The sequence below is a fragment of the Passer domesticus genome, chromosome 11 (genome assembly GCF_036417665.1).
Source record: "Passer domesticus isolate bPasDom1 chromosome 11, bPasDom1.hap1, whole genome shotgun sequence".
Taxonomy (NCBI): domain Eukaryota; kingdom Metazoa; phylum Chordata; class Aves; order Passeriformes; family Passeridae; genus Passer; species Passer domesticus.
In genome coordinates this window covers 20,977,835-20,988,325 of record NC_087484.1, presented here as the reverse complement: position 1 = coordinate 20,988,325, position 10,491 = coordinate 20,977,835, and positions in this window count along the sequence as shown.

Below are 10,491 nucleotides of genomic sequence, written 5' to 3'. Positions count from 1 at the left end.
CACAGCAATTTAATGCTGTGAAGGCCCAGTCAGTGAAAAGATAGGAATCATGTCTGACAATAGTTATAAGTCATTGTTCAAAAAATTCTTGTCGATTCCAGGGTCTTAACTCAAAACCCTCCTCCATTTCTATACCTTCATCGGTCATTTCTGTGAGATTTCTAACACTCTCTGTGCTTCTACTTCTTATTTCTCTCTCTTGTATGACAAAAACTTCTTTGACTGTTTTGTTCATCATCCGTCGCACACACTGAAGTATGCAGGGGATTAATATCAACATCATTACTAAAACACCCAATATATAGAGACCTATCTTGCAAAGTTGCCTTAGCCAAGGTGCAAAGCTCCATTCTTGGAACAGATCATCCAACCAGGATTCACTATCCTCTTTAATTTGGGCTGTCAAATCTTTCAGTTTTTGTATGCTCTTGTGAATGGATTCCGAATGATCGGACAGGTTCATACAACACAGTCCTTCAAATTCCTCACAACCATGCCCTTGTGCCAGTAAAAGAAAGTCAATTGCTGCTCTGTTTTGAAGGGTAGCATGTCTAACACTATCAACATCGGTCAACATATCACTAATGGCAGAGGATGTGGCATTCGTTTGCTTGCTCAGCCAACACCCAACTCGATCTAATTGTTTCAAAGCTACTGCTGAAGTCAATTGGGGTAAAAATATACTTGCTGAAACCCTTCTTGCAGCTTTCCAAGGCATGAAATCACTCTGACAGTTCTCATCGTAATGATGAGCAGATCTTGTTTTCCTTTGTTTCCTTTTCATGACCGCTTTAGCTGAGGGTGCGATTACAGTGAGCATCCCAATGCTACAAGGGCCACCTTCAAGGTGTGCCGGAATGCTTTGCCAAGCCCTGTCTCCACAAATGAACCAATATCCCTTAGGCAATTGCCGTGGATATAGGTCAGCCTCAGGAATCACATCCCAACTGTTTGAAGAATTGCACCAAAACCTCAAATTTCTATATGCAAAGTAATGAGGAGTAACATTGAAATTTGGAGGATCACCTTTTTGCCAAGCATTAGCTATGAAGGTAAAGCAAAAATCCATTGTCTAAGAACCAAGGATTTCCAATTCTTGGGGTTCAGAAGCTGCCCTAGGAAGTTTTTTGGCCCAAACGTTCCAATTCACTGTGGGATTGTTCCCATTGTCAATTTCACCTGGCTTACCATTGGATTGTTTTTTGACTAAAGGCAACTCTTTTACTGGCACACCAACCAGACAGGTTGAGAAAGGTTTTTCTGGTTCCAAATTAGACAAACATATGGTATCTGAGCCGGCTGCCTTGGCTAAGGTCACCCAAACATTAGTTTTCGGTTGTTCCACAGGCAAATCGGCACAACAAAAGGAAATTATAACCCACCAATACCAACATACAACTTGCATTTGCTTCATCTTATCCATGAGCTAAGTTTTGGCAGAATCCTTACACATATATCAATTTTTAAAATTTTGCTTTCAACAAAACCAAAAACCTAAACTTTTGCCAAAAATCAGCTCTACAAAACAAACATTTGACATACAATTGACACACTTATAAATAACATTAACACAAAATCAGAGTTTGCAGGTTCCACCGATGCACAAGGAACTTCAGGTGTGACCCGGGATCCCTCTGCTCGGCTCACGTCTGCGTGCTTGCTTCCTCGGTTCTGGACTCGTCAACACGTTCTGGGGTGCCATATGGTTTGACGTTCTTGGCGGGGACCCACCTAATTCCAGCACCTGTAGAGACAGAAGCATACCCTTTGCCCCAGGTTATTAATCGGAAAGGACCTTCAATTTGTCCAGATTCAGGGTTTCTAATTAAAACAGGTGGATTTTCTTTCAGTTTTGCCTGAGTGTTATTTGAAAAATGCCTAAAAATTGGTGGATCAGGTTCTGCAAATGAACTGTTTAGGAAATTAAAAACATACAAAGCTTTGTTCAGTCTCATCTGAGGTGTGACCTCTGCTCCCCCTCTCTGTTGATCTAAAATGCGTTTTAGTGTTTGATGTGCCCTTTCAATAATTGCTTGGCTTGTGGGAGAGTGAGGAATACCAAAGATGTGACGAACACCCCATTCTTTTAGAAATGTGGCCAATTTTTGAGATATGTATGCGGGACCATTGTCAGTTTTTACTTCTTGGGGTACACCCAATGAAGCAAAAGCTTGCAGGAAATGATGACAGGCGTGATTGCCTGTTTCACCTGTGTGAAGAGAAGCAAACATTGCACCAGAGAACGTGTCTACTGAAACATGAATGTTTTTAAATTTGCCAAAGGAAGGGTATTTAGTGATATCTGTTTGCCATAACTGCAGGCTTTGCAAACCTCGTGGATTGACTGCTCCTGTGGAAACAGGAGGTTGCACAAGCTGACAGTCAGGGCAAGTATTGATGATAGCTTTAGCTTGACTTTTAGTAATTTGAAACATTCGCACAAGTGCTTGTGCGTTTTGGTGAAAAAAGGCATGACTCAGTTTTGCTTGTTCAAAAATGTTTGGCAAAGTGTTTGAAATGACCATCGTCAGTTTGTCCGCTCTCGCGTTTCCTTCCACTAAAACTCTAGGAAGAGAAGAATGAGCCCTGATGTGAGAAACAAAATATGGATTAGTTCTATATTGCAAAGTTGTATAAAGACATGAAAGCCAATGATATAAAGTATCATTACTAACATCTTTTAAAATTGACCCTTCTAATCTCCTAACTACATTAGCAACATAAGCAGAATCTGTTATCAAGTGAAGTGGTTGAGGAAAGAGCTGAAAAGCTCGAACCACAGCAGCAAGCTCAACAATCTGAGGTGACCCTTCTACTATTTGAATGTCTGACTCCCAAGCATTAGTTTTTTGGTTCAACCAAGTTATGACCGATTTGTGACTTTTGCCAGAGCCATCAGTGAAGAGAGTGACTGCATTCAAAGGTTCTTCACTTAATTTAGGTTTTTCTCTAAAACTCAATTTTGCCTGCAATAGTTTGTGAGATGGGTAGTGAACAGAACAAGCACCTGGGAAGCCCAAGAAAGCATACTGTAAATCATCAGAATTTTGCATTGCCCAATGAAGATAGTCTTTTTTCAATGGCAAATAGATAACTGCAAATTCTTGGCCTGCTAAAGTTAACAATCTGGTTCTGGCCTTAATTACAATTTGTGCAATCATTTCTAAGACTGTGAAAATTGTCTTTGGAGACCTGTAGGGAAGAAAAATCCATTCTATGATTAACAAAGGATCAGGCTCAGAAGGGTCCCACTGAAAAATGAGACTACAAAGTTGCATTTTTTCTCCTAAAACTGCAAAAAATAAAGGTTTTTCAGGAATGCAGCGATGAGCTTGTCTTCTTTGGAGAGCTTCTGTGATCTTGTCGAGTGCAGCACGAGCTTCAGGGGTTAAGGTTCTTGGGGAAGTGATGTCACAGCTTCCTCTTAGCAGATCGAGAAGTGGACTCAGTTCATCATTGGTGATTCCCAAAACAGGTCTGACCCAGTTGATTTCTCCCAAGAGTTGTTGCAAGTCTTGTAGGTTGTTGACACTGGTCCGGATCTGTATTTTTTGTGGTGTTATTGTTGTTTCAGTTATCTTCTATCCCAGATACTTCCAGGGTGGAACTTTTTGGATTTTTGTTGTAGAAATTTCAAGTCTAGCCTTTTGGATTTTAGCAATAACACAAGCACGGGTTTGCTCCATCTCTTCCTGTGTTGAAGCTGTGATGAGCAAATCATCCATGTAGTGTAGAATCATGGATTTTGGAAATTTCTGTCGAGCAGGAGACAAAGCTTGGGCGACGAAATATTGACAAATTATAGGTGAGTTCTTCATCCCTTGTGGCAGTGATTTCTAGTGATATCTCTGCACGGGTTCCGTTCGATTGATGACAGGAACTGAAAAAGCAAATCTTGGAGCATCATCAGGATGAAGTGGAATGTGGAAAAAACAGTCCTTTAAATCAATGACGACGAGAGGCCAGTGTCTTGGGATCATTGATAAAGAAGGCAGTCCAGGTTGAAGAGGTCCCATGTCTTCGATCACCTCATTGATCTTCCTCAGGTCATGAAGCAACCTCCAGGAGTTTGATGTTTTCTTGTGGATGACGAAGACTGGTGAATTCCAGGGACTGTTTGTTGGGACGATGTGACCCTGCTGTAATTGTTCCTTTACCAATTTATTAAGGATATTTAATTTTTTCTCTGTCAAAGGCCATTGATCAATCCATATAGGATGATCAGTTTTCCAGGTAATCTTTAAAGTGGCAGGTTTCAACGTGGCTGTCATTACACTTCTAGTTTCGCTCCCCACTGGGAAAGAACGTCTCTTCCCCAGACGGTGAGAGGCTTCTGAACAACAAAAGGACGCACCGCAGCAGTCTTTCCTTCAGGACCTGTAATGTTCATCATGGATGCACTTTGCAGACACACAGTAGCACCTCCAATCCCAGTGAGAGAACCTGAAGGAGCTACTAAATTCCAGTCATTAGGCCAAAACATGTGAGACATTACAGTGACATCTGCACCAGTATCTGGCATGCCTGTAACATAAATTGTTTTACCACAGTGAGTCAGGCTACAAGTTAATTGAGGTCGGTCACGGTCCAAACATTGCACCCAAAAGACCTCTGGACCTGAGGTACTAGAAGGCACAGACATGATTGAATTCTTTGGAAAATTGTTTTGCTTGTGGGTATTCACAGGAAACAGAAATGCAATAGCAATAGGTGTTTTTGGATGAATTACCATAGGAACTTCAAGTGCAAGAGCTAAAATCTTTAGCTCTTCATTAGAGTTTACTGAAACAACAGTAGGAAGAATTGAGAGTTCAAGAAATTTGTTATTGACTTTGCCCTTGCTGAAAAGGATTGACAATTCCAGTAGGAATGTTCACCCAGCATAAATTGTTTAATAGAGGAATTAATTTTGAGGAGGCCAATTCGATCCTTGTGCTTGAGGATATTGAGCTGGGATCGTTTGTGGATTGGTTGATTGAGGCACAAATGACTGAGGTACCATTACCATTTGAGTGGGTACCTGGTTGCCAGGGGGTACCACTACTTGTGTCTGAGCGCGGTGATAATGCGCGCTGTTTTTGAAGTTTAACGACAGAGGCTTGCCATCAATATCAAAAAGAGAGTGACAATGCTTAGCAAGATGCCTCCCTTTTCGGCATCGAGGGCAGACAGAAAGTTGTTTTGGTGGAAATGTTTTCGCAGGACAATCCTTTTTAACATGATTTGGTTTACCACAAGCAAAGCAACAAGACTTTTTATCAGATTCCAACTGTGCAGTGTTAACAGAATTTTCCCCAAGCTTTTTTTTTAAAAACTCTTCAAATTTATCCATTCGTTTTGCCAAATTATCTTCTAATGTTCTTTCTAACTTATTGACCTGTAAATTTGCAAGGTGTTGTGATCCACCTATTCTGCTGCATGCTGTTAACATCTGCACAACAGTTGGAGGCTGATCAGGCAAAGCTAAAATAATTTTTCTACATTCATCATTAGCATTTACAAAAGCAAGGTTTTGGACAATATAAGAACGAGCTTTTTCATCTGGACATTGCCTTTCAACTGCTTGGGTTAGTCTATCCAAAAAAGAACCATAGGATTCTGTTTCACCTTGTTTAATCAAGGTATAAGAATTTACATGTGTGCCAGCTGGCTCTACTGAAAAGAAGGCTTCCCTAGCAGCATCTTTAATATCAGCTAATACAGACCGAGGCAAATCTGCTGCTTGATTTTCTGCTCTGTGGTAAGGTGGATCGCCTGCTAATTGAACAACATCTAAATCTGCATGATCAGTATTTGCATATTTTTCAACCAACTTATTAAGAAGTTTTTTCCATTGTAATTCCCATAGAAGGTATTGTGAATTGGTTAAAATCAGTGAAGCTATATTTCGACAATCAGCAGGGACTAAATCGTGAGAATTAAAAGTACTTTTCAACACACTATTAAAATAAGGAGAAGAGAACCCACTTTCTTTCAAAGCCTGACGTAATTCCTTTATATCATGGTGAGAGAGACTTTCATATCTAGGGTTAACATCATTACGACCATATCTTACAGGTAATGCAAGGAGTTGTTTCTTTGAATCCAAATCTTTTTCTAATTGTTGATTAATATTAGACCAGTCCGGCAGCTTTAAAGGAGGATCAGGGTTAGAATTGACAGTTTCACTGACAGTGGTTGTTCCGGGAACCCTGCCAGTGTCCGAATTCTTGGCAGGGACGTTGCTGTAGCAACGAACTTTCCCAGGAGTTCTGCCAGGATGGACGGGAGAACACACCTCCGAATTCCTAGCAGAGACACCTGAGCAACACGCCTCTCCTGGAGCCCTGCCCAAAGGGACAGAGGTGGGCTCAACCATGGACCACGCCCCCTCCGGAGCCCTCCCAAGAGGGGCCGGGGAGGAATTGTATTCTCTGGATTGTGGAAAAAATCCAAAATTTGTCTCAGCTTGGCTACTTGTCCTTGAATTTTTATCTCTGATAATTTCTAAAACCTTACTGCATGTTTCACACTGTCTCCCTGCCAGCGAAGACTCAGCTGGAGGGTTACCAACATTAGACTGCAGGTTTGAAATGCTATTTTTTCCTTCACCAACAAATGAGACAGATTTCAAATCCCTCAAAATCTCAGTCGGTGCCTCAACAGGGACCTTTCGAAAATCTCCTGCTTTCTTTTTAAAACCTTGGTTGTCGACTGCTACCTCTATCTTTTCCCCTGCCCTGTTCTCTGAAGGCAGAGTTACAGCTACAGCTATTTCATCCTCTGTACCAAAAGCTTGGTGAGCCACAGAAAAACCTGGCAGAGGCTTAACAGAACAATTCACTAGAAAAGGATTTTTCGAATGACAACACACACAGCCCGCCTGAATCAAACCCAAAGGGGTGTCTGCATGAGAAGAGGAAACAGTGGCAGGAGTGACCCCCACAGTTTCCCAACCAGGCAAAACAGATCCCAAGCCCATCTCGGCTAACCCTGCTTGTACAGTTTCAGAACATGCAATTCCTTGATCACGAAACCTCAGCAGATTTTCATCCACCACCTTCACGCGGCTCGCACCCACCCCCGAACAGAACTCGCGCACATTCTCATTCCCGGAATGCAACAAAATCTCCGAACAACTTTCCCGACACGGCAAAAGTCCATTTTTTCCCAGAGGGAGGGGCGAAGGAATGCTCTCAGCTGCAGAAACGCTGACAAGCCTGGAAGAAACAGGGGACGCGACCCGAGATGGAAGCTGTTCCGGTTCGCCGTCTCCGGAAGACATGACACTGGACGCTTTGGAAGGAAAGGAACTCGGAGTGGAACCCGAAACTTCCACAGAAAAGGACAGTGACTCGGTATTACGTGGATTTAAAGCATCTGAACCAGATATTTTGTTCTGTTGTTTGGAAATGTCTGTATTATCATCAGTTTGTTTAAAACACTCTAACAAAGCCCTGGAAACAGGCATGAATTTGTATATAGTTTCGTCCTTTTTGAGAGAGAACAGATTATAGATTTTCCAGTTTATTTGATCCCAAAAAACAAAGGTAAAAGCAGACTGCAAGTCTATATTTTGAGTGTTCGCTTTTACCCAGACTAATAAGTCTTTCAGTTCATTTTTTGTGATATCTGAACGTCCTTTATCTTGTAACATTTTCTCAAGCCGGTAAAAAACGTCCCATTCTGTTTTAGATAAATGATTTTTCATTTTCGTCACCCAGGAAGCCCCTAGAAAAAGATTACTTACAAAGACATCAGATGTGGAAGGCGAAGGGATGAAGTATTCCTCCTGGGTCTCCGGCGCCCGAGTTTATCCAAGATTTTCTTTTTTATTCTAGTCTAAAGTCCTCCTCACAGAGGGGCACCATTTGACGCCGGCAACTATTTACAGACACGAACGGAACGGGACCACACCTGAACAGCGTCGTGAGCTGTTTATTTAAGAAGCATCAGTCTCATTACATGGCTATGGCAATGGATCGATGCGAGCAGCTCGCTATCCAGACAGAAGGCCAAGGAAACTTAATGTTACAACATATTATAAGATAGTTTCAGACCTAGTTTCAGCCAGTTACATAGAGCAAAAGCATATTGACAGTCGTTCTATCCAACCACATGAAGCACACGTAGCTTTGGTTAAAACAATAGCAACTTTTTCTCTCATACAATGGTTCGTTTACAAAAGACAAAGCACAGAGCCCTATTCATATTTCACCTTCTAAATATTTACTAAAATATACTTTTTTGCAACTTTGAAAGCTAAACTACATAGCTTTATTGTTTTATTTCTCATGTCTTCGCTACTGCTGATATCTCTTTTCTGCTGCTTAAGCATTTCACTATCCTTACTGTCTCTGCGGCCTTTCTTTTTCCCACCTTTTCTAAAATCCTCTAATCCCATGGATTCCCACATCTGTGATAAGGCAGCAGGGACTGGCAGGACACCAGCACACATCCTGCACCCAGCCAGTGCCACGGCCCAGCTGCTGGAGGGGAACTTGACCAGCCAGCCCAGCCCACTCAGTCCCTTCTCCAAGCACATCGTCCATCCATCAGGAAGCAGCTCAGCAATTCCATTACTCTAATCAAAAAGCACACAACAAAACCCACCCAGTTTCCAGCAACCTCCTTCCAGAGCACCAGAGAGGGATTGCCCTCTCACCCTCATAGGTGGGGAGAATTTGCAGCATGTCTGGGACAAGGGCAGGGGACCAGCCCTGCTTCCAGGAAGGAAACTTTTTCAGCATGGTGAGAGGCTGGGAGCCTCACTGCTGCTACTCACAGTGACATTTTTCAGGCATTCTTCACAGCTCCTGTTTGTATACTGGCGACAATCTGCAGGAAGAAAACAAGACACCTCAGGACTTTGAAGAGCTTCAGTGGTTTAAAACTCTGGGCTCCTCCAAGCCTGCTCCTACCCACCACTGGGCCAGCAGCAGTGCATGCTGCTGCTGCAAGAGCCACCAGCTTCAGCACATGCTCCATGTCATGGTGGGAAGCCCAAATGCAAGGCAAGTTCTGCCTTGCTCTGCTGACAAAGCCCTAAGCTGCGAGTTCCTCTCTTGGGTTTTATTTCCCTAAAAGCCTGAGAATCTGCTGTGGCAGTAGGGCAGCCAGGGCACACAGCTGGAGTCGGTCTGGAGGGACCCTATGAGGATGAGGGCAAGCAGTGGCTGGGTGACACAGTCCTGAAGCACCAGATATGGAGCAGCTCAAGCAAACAAGCCCCAGACACAGAAGCTGCCGCCAGGAGAAGCAGAGGAGCACACAGGGACACACAGAGCCACAGATCCTGCAGGAGGCCTCCTGCTGCACACGAGGGCTGTACCCTACCCCAGCCAGTTCATCCAAATCCTCCTTCAGCAGGACACAGCCCAGGCAATGCAGCAGCACTGCAGCCAAAATCTGTGCTGATGTTCAGAACCTGTTTCCACCCCCATCTGGCGGAGGAAGACCCCAGTTTACAGACACAGGTGGCTCCCAGGAGCAGAGCCACCATGGATGCCACAGGACCAGAGCCACCATGGATGAAGGCATCCCCACAGGATGCATCCAGCTGGGCAGGGGAGTGGATAAGGTCTGAACCTGGACACAGGACAAACTGTTATGGTTGTTGCAGCACTTCATGCTGGAAAATGAAGTATTGAGATTGTCTAAAAGAGACAGTCTCAAGAAAAGGGGAGACTTGAAAAATAACACAGAGACTAGAAATTTTCAGTTCCCCTGAAGTTGCTGAATAAAGCTTTGGGACTAACTAGAAAAAAGATAGAAGGATGTAAAGGTATGCACAAAGGAGGATAAATGTAGCTGGAACCAGTGGAGAAACAGACAGAGGACTAGAGAGGGGTTTTTGTGAGCTACATAACTAAAACCAACAGTGCATGCCCAAAGAAAAAGTTCAAAGTAAGGTCACCAGTAATACTGAAGCCTTCAGTGAATATGACCACCAGACACCCCTTTAGATGACCTCCAGGACCAAAAAAGTAATTCCAGTAAAAGGCGAATGCATGCAAATTAGTTCTAGGAAAGTGGTGTTTGTGAATTAGCTAGGAGGTACCTTGTAATGAATATGTATGATCAGCATGGAATAAGTACCCTGTTGTGAACTCTCACCACACACATCACATTAAAGGAGATACTCTTCCATGTGTCCGACGCGGATAAAGAATGACTGCTTTCCAATGTTTCAAACGGAATAAAAAACTTTATTTCATAGCTAATATCCTAATATCCTAACATCCTAATATCCGGATGTCCTAATGTGCTAATGTCCTTATGTCCTAATGTCCTAATGTCCTAATATCCTAATATCCTAGTATCCTAATATCCTAATATCCTAGTATCCTAATATCCTAATATACTAATATCCTAATATCAATATCCTACCCTCTCCCCAAGTTTCTACAACTATATGCTTTCCCTCCAACAGCTCCTACTCTCCCAGTCTTGACGTATGCCCAAACGGGAAGAAGAAGAAACTAGACGAGGCCCGTCTCAGCATGCTGGTCT